The sequence below is a fragment of the Rhyacophila brunnea genome, unplaced genomic scaffold (genome assembly GCF_057557595.1).
Source record: "Rhyacophila brunnea isolate RB1 unplaced genomic scaffold, BYU_Rbru_1.0 scaffold_18, whole genome shotgun sequence".
NCBI lineage: Eukaryota > Metazoa > Arthropoda > Insecta > Trichoptera > Rhyacophilidae > Rhyacophila > Rhyacophila brunnea.
In genome coordinates this window covers 37,575,380-37,589,297 of record NW_028232837.1, presented here as the reverse complement: position 1 = coordinate 37,589,297, position 13,918 = coordinate 37,575,380, and the positions used below count along the sequence as shown (strand labels likewise).

The 13,918-nt window shown below is 32.0% G+C and overlaps 1 pseudogene; it reads right to left on the bottom strand.

Annotated features, from left to right (window-relative positions):
* Positions 1–12,459: 12,459 nt before the first annotated feature.
* LOC147073487 (uncharacterized) lies at positions 12,460–13,644 on the bottom strand (annotated as a pseudogene).
* Positions 13,645–13,918: the final 274 nt, after the last annotated feature.

Here is a 13,918-nt window from a genome sequence, read left to right as displayed (position 1 = left end):
CTTTATGACGTGATACTTACTGTAAAAAGTTTACTTTTATCATTAGTGTAATTTAATTTAATTTAAAGTTACAACATAAGTTATCGTGACATTTGCGCAATCCTATTTGTATAGAATAATTTATAAGTGAAATACCTACTATAATAATCATTGGGAAGGAAACCAATAATTAAATTTAGTTGTTAAAAATAGCTGTATGATAATGTAGTTGTGCCAGTAATAAGGCTATTCGCTCATTGAGAAACTAAAATCCGACTAACTGGTTGCTGATGGAACTCATACAGTGGTCAATTACTGATGCTTTGCACACGGTGCTATTGAAACCCTCTTGCAATAATAATCTCATAACCTCAAACTGCCAAATAATAATATATAAAATATTATAATATATTATATACAAAATATAAACGGGAATATTCTGGCAGCCTATAATTATACAGACAAAGGGGTGTTTCTCAAGTTCTTTTGCCACAAATTTTTAATTAAAAATATGTTCGCCCACCTTGACTTGTTATTGCTTGTTCAGTTCAGTTCTACCAATTTTGGTAAGAAAATATGATTTTTCATCGAATCTACTTATATTGGCAACATTGTTTTATGGGGGGACAGAAAACTGAGAGACTGGGAGGCTATAATGTTCCGTCTCTTCAGTTTAGTTGCGAACGTTTTGAAATTGAGAGATTCCAGTCTTGCCGTGAGCGAGCCGACATTGAAATAAGCTAGATATAGCTGGAATTTTAGTTTCAGTCTCGTTTTTTTTGAGTATTCTCGTGAGCAGCCTAGTACCTTGCCGGGAACAGTCAGTCACCTGATTTTTAATCTCAATAATTTTACAGTAGGAATGAATTTTATAATAATAATATGAACACTGCCATCATTTCCTGCACACAGAAGACATATTTCTGAGTCTGTCATTATATCGAATAAAATTAACAACCACAGAACCTAACCTAACCTAACCGACTTTTTTTAAACGGCACATGTTCAAACACGCGCGTTAACATCATTTTACTCCCTATTTCAATTATAGTTTGTCAATTTATGGCTACGGCCGTATATTGTAGGTTAACCACTGGGGAATGCCAAAAAAAATGGCATATTTCAAAAAAAAACTCTACCTTATTCTTAGGTCAATAATTATTATAAAGCAATAATTATTCGTAGGATGTTTGAATGGTAAAATACATAGCTTATAATTAGTATCTTTAGAATTATCTTTAAATGTGTTAATCTTGCCCAATTTTTGAATAATAAAATGCCCAATTCTTGTCAAATTTGGGTTAACAGAGATTATCAATATAATTTTTTATCGTAAATATTTCATTATAATAATATCGATATAAATTATACTGATGATTTTATAAATGTGTTTAAAAATTAATAAATGTAAAAAATCTTAACACCCCTGCAGATTTATGAACTGAAATATGACTATATTCTAAAACATTAGAGCTAGAGGTTTAAAAAAATACTATTTTATGTAATAAAAATACTTTATGCAGTCATCAAATGTTTAAAATAAATATAAAAGATAATAAGGCTTCAAAATTATATTAATAGATTATCTACAACGTTTAAGGTATGTCCAGGATCATGCTTTGAAAATAGAACGAAAGCTTCATTTTGACCTACGCTGAGCATGCCCCCCCTTAACAAATGAGATATATCAATAATACATATCAGTTTTTAAAAAGATATAGGATTAATCGAATTACAAAATGACAATAAAGGACTCAAATGGTATAGTAAAAAACTTAAATCCATTATTATTTAAATTCAAATTCCATAAGTACCTTCATTTGATAGTATTAATATTAATATTTTATTATTTGAGGAATCTTAACGGCTTACCAATATCTTGCGCACCAGATTTTTAGAAACATTGTAATATAGGTGGCTGCGATACACGCCATCGTAATATTAATTAATATAACATGTGTACGTCAGGTGTTTGTTTTCCTGTACTAAGGAAACTTTATATTTTTGTCTCTCGTTGTTATTAATGTCCTAACAAATAAAAATGATTACGTGTATATAAAATATAATCACCATTGTTAACTTGAGATAAATACGCAAACATTTATTAGGTACTTTAACTCATTGAAAAACACTTATAATAAGTACCTACTTAATTTAACTCACTCAAATAATTAACCACTGTTTTACAGTTTAACTGTAACGAAAATAAGCCATGCCAAAATAACATGGCCATTTTGGATTGGTTTTTAGTGAGATTGAATGGTAACCAAAGGAAGTAATATTTTTGTATTAATGGCGAATTAATAGCTGTTATATTAAATGTGATGTTTTAACTTTTTCAAATGGATACTATACATATTTAACATATTTTTGGTTGTTCATTTAAATGTCTTCGTGATATTTGCACATATTCTTCTGAATTCGTTAATTTATAATAATACATTGTATTTATTCAAAAAACATCTTTCTTTCATATTATTTTATCATTTAAATTAAAAGAACATACAACTGCAATAAATGGATATACTTACCAATAATAATATCAATTTAACATTCTGTTGAAATATAAACAAATAATTAATAAATATATATATATATAATATTGAAAAATAGTAAAGTTTAGTAAAAGATTAACTTGGATGGCTTTAAAAATTGGTAAGTACTATAATTTTGTGTATTTTATTACCACGTTTTTATTAGCTCGTATTTTTGTTTGTCCGATACAGATTTTTTCTTGTGCAGTACAATTTTTTTCTTGTTTGTCCAAGATTTTTAACTAACTTCCCGACTAGCTAGACTTTTTAAACTTTTATAATATATCAGAACACAACGACAATGCATTTTTTTAATACTTTTAGCTATCTTTAAGCAGAATTGAATTCGTTTTCAGTTAATTCTGTTTTGTATGTTTCGGGAAAAAAAATCGTTTAAAGTAATATTTACTACTCACTATTATAGGTTACTACGTGGGTCCTAGCAACTAAATTATTAATATACACGTGCGTTACTATGGAAATCAATATGAAATGTCAAAATGACATTTCTGTTTTCTATAATATTTATTCAGTATTTCTATAAAGTACAATAAAAAGTTTTTATTAATACATAGAATTATCAAGTTAATATGATTCAACAGAAAATTTAAAAACGTGGAATATAAAAAGTTCTTTTTATCTTGTTATTATTTTGGATGTAGCTTTAATCAGACAGAAAATGTTGTTCATATTCTTACTATTAAAGGACTGAATCAGAGTAGGTAGAGTAAACGTTTTATACCTTTGCACTTTTTACTACACCGATACGTCTCTTTGTTTGATTACCTCGCATAAAATTAAATCAAATGATATTCACTTGTATGAATATATTATGCGGTAATAAGAAACTAAGTAGATACTTAATAGTATGTAAAAAAAATGAGTTTCATTTTCATCCTAGAACCGGAGTGCTAAGTTATAAAGTGGGAACTCTAATACTTTTTTTTATTAATTTATTTAAAAACGTACAAGACAATGGATATTTAATATATAATAATTAAAAGTACATCCAAAATTTATCAACTATTAAAGTATCGTGTAACGATTTAAAGATTCTTTGATATTTACTGCTATCGGGTTTATTATAAAACTGGTTCTAGAAAACAGTCCTGGTAATTAACGACAAAATTAATAGGTCTAATTGCAAACTTTAATAAACAATCTTTTTTTTTCCGACCATGTCCGATTCTAATACGATCATATGAGCCTCCACAGAGTAGAGGTTTATATTAACAGATTTTGTTTTTTACGGGAAATGGATGTCACCCACTTCCTCAACCTATTAGGTCCTTACCCTGACTCACACACAAACTGAAAAAACAATATGTGTATTTGCCAGACCCAGGATTCGAACCTGAGACCCACGGCGTGATAGACCAACGCTTAAGCCGCGCGGCTACCGTGGGCCACAATCTGTCTTTCGACCATGTTCGATCCTAATAGGATCATATGGGCCTCCACAGAGTAGAGGTTTGTATTGACAGATTTTTTTATTTTTACGAGAAATGGATGTCAGCCACTTGCTCAACCTATTAGGTCCATACCCTAACACACACAAAAATTGAAAAGAATATTTGTACTTGCCAGACCCAGGATTCGAACCTGGTACCCACGGCTTTATAGTCCAACGCTTAAGCCGCGCGGCCTCCGTGGGGGTTTTATCTTTCAATCTATCCATCTAATCTATCAATCTTTACTCAATTATTATTTGGTAGAATATGTATTTAGTATAGTAAATGATTTTATTTCGACAAATAGGTAGTATGGGGATAGCTTTTTAAAATCAATACTTACAACACTTTTTTTAAACAAACCAATTTTATTTTCGAAGTTCATTTGACGGCTCCATATTCATTAGTCGAAACAGTTTTTTACAACGCCTTAAAAAAATTAATTTCTGTAAAATATCCATTGACTGCAATGATGAAATTCTGATTCGATAAAAATTTCTACCACCGATGACTTTTTTTAATTCGTAAACAGAGAGATGTCGTAAATAGAAGAAAGTCCAGGAAATAGGGTAGGTGAAAAACCGATTCATATAAATGGTTAATATCAATTATATGATTATGGTATTGAGTAATGATAAACCACTTCGCTGATCCAAAAGCGATATTCATCAACGACAATCAAATCGAGAGAACCAACAGCTATCTCTACCTCGGACAACAAATCGCACCGTGAGTGTAAAACCATAGCAAGTGCAAATTTTTCAATTTCGAGATTTAAATGCAAAACAACTGCAAAAGTCATAAACTTGATAATGTAAAATTGAAGTTACTGCAAACTTAAAAATTTTCATTAAAAAAGACAGATATTTGGGTTTTACAATACAAAGATTTACTTCCATTGTTAATGTAAAACCATAGTATCTGCAAATGATTATCCATGACTAATTGTGAAACCCGAGCATCAGACGCATTCTTTTGGTGTATGCAATGTGGCATTGTTTTTATTATTGTGATAGCAGGCAATTATTGAAATGATTCAGTGTTAAGACTTTGATAACGCATCCAGACGTATTCTACAACACATTATTGTTTCCTTTGATTCAAGTAATGTAGTGCAGTGTATTTTGTTTTTATCAAATATAAGTTTAAGGATTCGAATGATGGTGGAGTTAGCTATAAAAGCTGAAAAACTTCTAAAAAGGTAAAACTTTGTGATAAATATTATACTAAAATGATATACAAAACTAACCTTAATATTATTATTGTTATGAAACTTATTATTATCGACTTATCTTATGTACCTATGTATCTATTTTATGCACCTACAATACTCTCTCAATAAACTCTTTCAATTAACACAACAGTATATCAATCAGATCTATGATATTTTTGTTTTTGCAATGTTACAGATTTTCAAAAATGTGACAAGTACATTTCCTGATGCTGAAGAACCCATGTTGGATATAGATAAGGATGCTGCTGGTTTGCAAGAGGAACAATACCCATTATAATATAGGTTTTTTTCAACCAAACAAGGACCTATGTGACTTTTGTGAAAAATATAAAAATTGCAGTAGCGAAGAGAAAAATATAATTCAAGTTAAATAATATATCGTCGCTATAGGATTTGTTTCCCGAATATCCATTTTTGTCGAAATCGACATTTTAATGCAGTTCAATTTCTTTTATCGAAATCTACCGAAATCATTTATAAAAAAAATATTTTTTTATCTAGGAACAGAGATATTTTTTTGAAAAACCCGAATACGCCATGTTAAGATACAATTACTCCGTGTTGTTCTCCCGAATGTCCAACTATTCGTACCTGAATATCCAAGTTAATTTCGGTCGAAATAAATCTCTGGCTGAGTTTTTATTTCCCGAATATGACTTTTAGCCAATCAAACCGCGCTGACGCCGTGCATCTCGCTCCCACATTCACGCTGTCTAGCTCTAAAACAATCACGCCCACTTTCATTTTTTTCGGCCGTCTGGAATTCTCTTTCAAATTTCGTCTTATTGATATTGTTTTTAAAGTTACTATTGTTTTAATAGTGAATTCATCTAATTTGAAGAGATCGTTTATAGCTGATACATCACCAGTTTGTCCTGAACTTATAGTAAAGTTATGGAAGTGAGTATTTTAACCTAAATAACTGCATTTTGTTTTGATAAATGACACAAAATCCCAACGGTTATATGTATTCTACAGTATGACCCGGCAACTACTATGACGTAAAAAATAATTATTATTTCAAATTATTATTAATCAAACATTGTTTGTCTTTATTTTACTTTTAATTTAGGTATTTCTATGAAAATAAAGGCGATGCTATGATTTATTTTTGAATGCGCTGATTAATTTAATTTAATTAATATGTATGTTAGTAACTATTTATTTGGTGAATATTATATACTTAGGATATTGGTACCTACCTAATATTAGCAGCCAATGGTAATTAATTTATAGATGCTATTATTTTGTGTTGTCATTCCAATAGTAAATATATAATATTTATTTGGTGGTTTGTGGTTAGTAATTAAAGTAGTAGATACCTACTTTTATTTAATAAACAAAAACCGATCGCCAATAGTCGCTTGATTTTGAAGAATACTGATGAGCAGGTATTAACAGGCCAATAGTTAAAGTTTGTCGTCATAAGTATGTCACCTCGTAGCATAGTGGATAATTCGTGGACTTGGTCGTAAACCCAGGAGATGCAGGGACGATTCCTGCCGGGTGTCTTACTTTTTTCAAAAAGATTTTTTCTATTGGTTTTAATATATTTTCTCAGAAGTGATTTTAAAAATTATGTATGTTCAATAATTAGAATGGTACATTCTTAAATCTTGTGAATTATTCGTTGAATAAAAAAAAAGATTATTTAAAACTATTTTATTACTTATTACAAAAAAAACCGAAAAAAGCGAATACCGCATGTTATTATTACCTACGAACTTGGGTTATTACGATCATTAGGTATTTAAATAGTAAAAGTAATCATTACCAATTATCGTGTAAATAAATATAACATTTGAGGTGCGTACTTTTTAACCACTCAGTAATCCGTGGGCCGTGCAGCAATACGCTACGGTCTTAAGTCCCGAACGTCCATGTTTTGTCCCGAATATCCATTATTCTGAGAGAGCGCTAAAAATTTCCCGAATATCCACAACGAGTACTTGTAAATAAAACGCATTTTCTGTGCATTTACTGATTTATACCAGTATATTATTCTTGGAATCTATTCTTAGATAATGTTGCAATCATACAGTGTAGAAAGAATGATTGATACATCTACTGATATTTCAATATACGACAATGAAGTTTGTTTTTCGTCTCCTGAAAAATTGACATTTGGTCTATTCGGGAAACAAATCCTATAGCGACGATATGACATTCATCAAAAAAAATAAACAATTATCGAGAACACAGAAGGCGAAAGACGAATAAAATAGTATGTTGCTATAATCTGCAGGCCGTATTATCAACACCAAATGCCTAGATATCAGTGCTATATTATAAAAGAAAGCTTTCAACCTATAATTTTACCATCTTACACACATTAATAATAAAAATGGTTACTGTTTTGTTTAGCATGAAGGGACTACAAACAAAGGGGCCAATGCAATTGGTTCTTGTGTTGTAAAATTTTTGGAAGATAAATCAATTGGGAAGGAAGTAATTTTTTATTCGGATAATTGTGCCGGACAGAATAAAAATAAATTTATTACAGCAATGTATTTATACGCCGTCCAGAATTTTAATATCCCAAAAATCACACACAACTTTTTGGTCGTAGGACACACCTAGAACGAGGGTGACTCTATAACACTCTTGCATAGAGAAACAAAAAAATAGTCTTGAAGTCAGGTCCAATTTATATACCAATACAGTGGATTCCAGTGATTCACTGGAAATTGGCACTGACGAGATTTTTGATTTTCACAAGCAAATGAAATGGGCAATAATTTTCAACTCAACGAAAATAGTAAAAAGGTTAGTTGGGTAGACATTTGCGTTATTGAAGTGAGGAAAAACAATCCTTATTGCCTGTTCTATAAAAATAAGTATGAAACAGAAGTGTTTGATGTAATAAATATTAGAAAACGTCAGGGCGGACGTCAATCAGTACAACCTCAACTACACAAAGCATTTATAAAACCACCTCGGATCTCCGAAGCAAAATTAAATGACTTGATTTCCCTATGTTCATCAAAAGTGATACCAGAAATACACCATAATTTTTATAAAAAAAACTTTCATCTACACATTTAAATACAGATTCAGATAATAATTGACGTCGATAAAATTAATTATAAAATCATTACAATTATTGTAATTTGCTATTTTTATTTTGGTTTAAAATTGTATGCATCTATTTTAATAAATTATAGTTAGTAAGCTTAAAATATCAAAATATTATAGGTAAATATCATTCTTGATTTATTTAATAATAATATAATATATTATATTATAATGGTATTACCAAAGTTCCCAATAAAAATCTTACTGCAATTCAGGTAACTGCGAAATATCAACATTTTCTATGCATCATGAAAGTGTAAAACCATAGCAACTGCTAAAACTTGTAATCTTGATGGATTTATATGAAAAAAAATAAAATTAATAAAAGAACATGTCATAATGTATACATACACCAAATATTATCGTTTTATTTTAGAAACTCTATTTATCCTGACCAAATGAAAACTTCAAACCCTTATATCTCCAAACTATGTAATTTGCACATACGTTGGTTTTACACTCACGGTGCGAAATGTCTGTAGATGGAGGCATAGATGACGAGATTGCTCTTTGAGCAAAGCTAGCTTGGAGTGCATTCGGGCGCTTAAGTAATATATTCAAGAGCGACCTTCCAATATGCCTGAAACGTAAAGTGTTCAACCAACGTGTGCTACCAGTGCTAACGTATGCTTGCAAAACATGGACTCTCAATACACGAGAGATCCAAAAATTGAGAGTTGCGCAACGTGGCATGGAAAGGTGCATGTTAGGCATAACGCGTAAGGACCGCAGAAGAAACCAATGGATAAGAAAGCAAACAAGAGTGAGAGATGTGATAGAGGAACCGAGAAGAGTGGAGGGAGCTGGGGGAGGCCTTTATCCAGCAGTGGATCGACCCCGGCTGAGAATATATATGATATTGTATTCGTGTAAAAATATAAACTGATTTAAACGTTTTGAAAAATATAATTTTAAGTAATTACTATAATAATTGATTTTATTATTGACAGTCTTTCGCGTTTGTGTAGATAATCAAGACTTGATACAATTTTGATTTATCTTAAATGAGTAAACAACTGTAAATTGTGTATAAAATGTATTTATTTTGACAGTTGTTATTTCTTTTTTACATTCTACTACTAAATTATTGAAATTACCAAACCCCACTCGCGCAGCACCACACTAAGTCTTAAAGCGTTTCACGGGACCCTAGGTTTCAATGTGAAGCATCAGTATTACCTATTTTATGACTCGGAATGTCTCCTGGTCTGAATGGACCTGGTCGCCACAAAGGTCAATTTTATTGCAGACGTCATACTGCCAACGTGAAGATCTCTTCACTTAGAATGTTTACAGTTTTGTATATGCTTTAATTTGTTACTTACTACAATTTGCTCATCTCCCCCATGGGTATCTTAACTTAATTAAAGTCATGTAAATAAAATCAAAGCACATTTGAGTGCACGGTGACCTTAGTCTTGGGTAACTGCTCCTGAGATATTCCCATTCATAAAAATAAAAATAATGTTTCACATCAAACGTAGGGTTCCGCGATACACCCGACTAAGACCGGGTGTGGTGCGGGGCGGATGTTGTTTGGTGGGGCCATTAACTTCAATGTCTCGGTAGCAGTTAACCAAGGCTAAAGTCGCCATGCACTCAAGTGACCTTTGATTGAATTTACATAACTTCAAGTTAAAAGTTCTCATTAGATAGAAGAGCACATGGAGACAAAATTTAAAGAAAAATGGTTAATAACAAAAGCTATTACAAAACTTCAGAACGATCTAATCTAAAGAGATCTTCACATTGACAGTATAATGCCGCAAATTTTCTAAATGCAACAGAATTGGCCTACACTACTTTATCCAATGACATTATTAATGGACGACGCACTCAATACAGTAGCTAGCAAGTAAATTCGCGCATTCACATGTATAGGTAGACGTCACGCAATTTCCCATTATACGATATCACGCATCGGGAATTTATAGCAATATGACCTTTATTGTAATGGCGTTAGAGCAGTGTTTCTAATGTCAATGTTCATTTGAGCGAACCCGTTCGAACCGAACCATTCGGCAGACCCAACAAAAAGCACCAGGAATTTATAGCAATATCACCTTTATTGTAACAGATTATGCCATTCGGCAGACCCGACAATAAAGTGAGTGTCATTTTTTTTCCCAGATGATTCGTCCATATTAATTTCATTGACTTTATCAGAAGAACCCCTCGTTATGGGGCCAAAACTCTGTGACATAACATATAATGCCACGTATTTACATTGTTAGTATGACTAAGCATTTGGCCCTAAGAAAATTCTTGCTATTAGCAAAGACTGGATGCTTATTTTTGAAACGTAAGTTTCGTCGAGATTCATTAACACGTGTGCCGTATTTAGCATACATCCCGTTATAATAAATAAAGCAGAGTTGTAGGTAAGTAAGGTATTGTTCCTTATCAAGCAGGGAAGCCCCATTCCAAGTCAAAAAGTTTTGCATAATGAATACGGGATGTGCTCGAGTTGGTATAGAGTTAATAATATGATAAAACTTTAATGAATAATGTTACAAATAAGATACTTCTTAGTTTGATTATGTAGAATTGGCCGTATAAAGCAAGAGAGATTTGGAAATATTATTTGAGTTGGGTCTGGCAGGAAATATTCACCTTCATAATGGATAATATGAAAATTATTTAGAACCCTCATTTCATAAGTCGACACTTGATGGACGTTTCATGATTTTTTCTATATAATATAATGTTAAAAATAAAATAAATATTTCACTTTGACGGTATCAACTGTCGATTTTTCGTGGAAAGACATTACTTACTTATATTTAATAAAATAAAACAAAATACACCACAATAAATCCACATAATTTAATAACTGTCAGAACTGCAAATTTACTTGCTAAAATGAATGCAAATAATTACAAGATAAAAAAAACTTTTTAGATACCACGTTTTTAAAATTTCTGTTGAATCATATAAACTTAAAAATTATTTATGACAAATAAGGCAATTGTCAACAAATCATTTTTTTGGTATTTCGTAACAAACAAACAATAATGTAGAATACTGAAATGTCATTTTGATTTCCATAGTAACGCACGTATATATTAATAATTTAGTTTCTAGGACCACCCCCTTAGCAACCAATAATAGTGGATTGGATTACGGATTTCTTCCGAAATATCTTTTCATACAAACAGAATTATCTGAAAACGAATTCAATTCTACTTAAAGTTGGCTAAAAGTATTAAAATAATGCATTGTCGTCGTGTTCTGATATATTCTAAAAGTTTCAAATATCTAGCTAGTTGGAAAGTTGGTTAAAAATCGATTGCAAGATTTGTACTGGATAAAAAACCACCGGATAAACAAGAATACGAGCTAAGAAAAACGTGGTAAAATACTTTTGATTTTTACACATTGATTTGTTATTAATAATTTATTTTTCAGTTTTTATTCTGCAATTAAACTTTTTAGTGTTGAGAATGATTGCCTGAAGAAGTGTGGATGAGTCTATTTTTTAAAGTTACCAAGGCACACACGAATTGAGGAAAATAATAAAAATGTCAGGAGATTTATACGAATTATCTCATAAATCTGTAAAACGTTAAAACTGCAGATCTCATATTCATTCATACTTTAAAATAAATTCACATGTAATTTATTAGCATATTATTGCATCAATGCTAATTTAATGTTATTATATTGTAAACTAGTAGCAATTATATTCAAATCTGAATATATAAAAAAATTCCATTACCTTCATGCATATTTAGCCGATACATGCATTGATCAAAGAAAATGACCTCATCTATGCGATGACATTTTTTACGATAGTTTTATAAATTAAACCAGAATATTTATTTAAAAATTCCTGAAATTCTGCTTGTATATGTGGATTTACTGACCGATGACATCCATCCATCCATAGATGAATTGTAAATCAACCCATGAAGAACCAAAAGGAAATTGCATTAATGGCATACCCAGAATAAAACAAGTCGGAAAATTCTTTTATTTATTGTCGTTACATAATATATATATAATATACTAGCTGACCCGGCAAACGTTGTTCTGCCATATAAATTATTTTTAGTGAATTTTTTGGTTGTTAAATAAAAAAAATAACGAATGTATCGTAAGTGTGTAGGGATGGGATCTATGACAGAAAGAGGAATGGAGCGCTGTAGACGATGACCGCCGATAAAAACAAAAAAACACCAACCATTTATTTTCTCAATTCAAAATGAGTAATGATGTTCATAATGAATGAATTACCTGTGACAGGATCTCGTTGTTTAATTGTTATGCAATATCCGTCTTGTCCCTTCCAGAAAATTAGAGGATATTGGAGAGCGTGGTATGAACGGTGTGTGTCAGCGATGAACTCCAAATTATTGTTTCTTCTTTGAATCACGATTTCTCGCGTCGATGTGCGGTCGCCAACCATGATTCCAGCAATATCGTCAACAACAAACGCTTTGAATCGACGCACGTGCTCTCCAGCTGGTGTTTTATCAGGATTGATGACAATAGCGTGATTGTCACTTTGCAATTTGTGCATGTGTGCTTTGAAGAATTTCAATAATTCACTGTGCTCATTCAATAGGGCGTCCAGTTCACCGACGATGCGCCTGGCATTAGGCGAATTGAGGTTATTGTAGCCGCAACGTGCATCCATACGATTGATGTCCTCACCGCCCATGAAGTAGATTTGTAAAAAATTATGTGGTTCGTTTGGCATTGGCAGCAATGAGCCTACTTTGTGGTATACTTGGCCTTTGATTTTGAAGGTAGAATGGAATTATTGACCATTTGCCGCAGTATTGTGAACTATTTCTGTTGCTCCAAACGAAGTCATTTGGAAGCATGAATTGAATGTGCGAATGGACTTCAGGAACAGGTTTGAATCTGGAATCGTGCCGATGAGCAAGCCATTCAATGGTTCTGGTGGTATCTCAATTTATGGTAGTTGCACTTTTCCTGATGCGCAACACATCCCGGCTGACTCATGTTTGAATTTGAGCGCATGGCAATGGGGACACTCTTTGTCCATAGCACCAATCAGCACTTTCGGATGAGCGGAATAGTCAATATCTGGCTTGTATTCGAATGAGAAGCGAAGGAACGAAGTGGATGTAAATGCTCGATGTACTTGTTGGCGTTGTCAGTCATTTGCTCTGCGTGTGTTAACTACCAACCGGCGCGCTTGGCTTCGTTCCAATTGTCTTTGTTGATTTCGTTCAGCTTGTGCCTCTTGTGATTGAGATGCACGCAATTGCGACATGGTCACACGCACGTTTTTGTTATCTTGTTGGATTTGTTCGTCTGTTATTTCTGCTCTACTATTTTGCATGTCTGTTGCTTTATTCGTTCGACGGCCCAAATGGCCTCCCTTGCGTCTTGCTGGCATTGTGCACTGTAATACACGCACACAAAAATAGATAAATTAAAATAAATCGTACAAAATTTTGCACGCACTGCGTTGTGATATGCCGAATGAATTGTCAAAATGTGAAAATGAGCGACGCTTCTCTTGAATTCTTCTCGGACGTAGCGCCATCTGTCATTCAACAACATAAATAATTTCGTTCTGTTTGAAATACGAACGACGGTTAAATTTTTTCATACAAAAATAATAAAATCGCGATTAAAAAATGGGAGGGTGGGGGTAGGAGAGTGAAAAT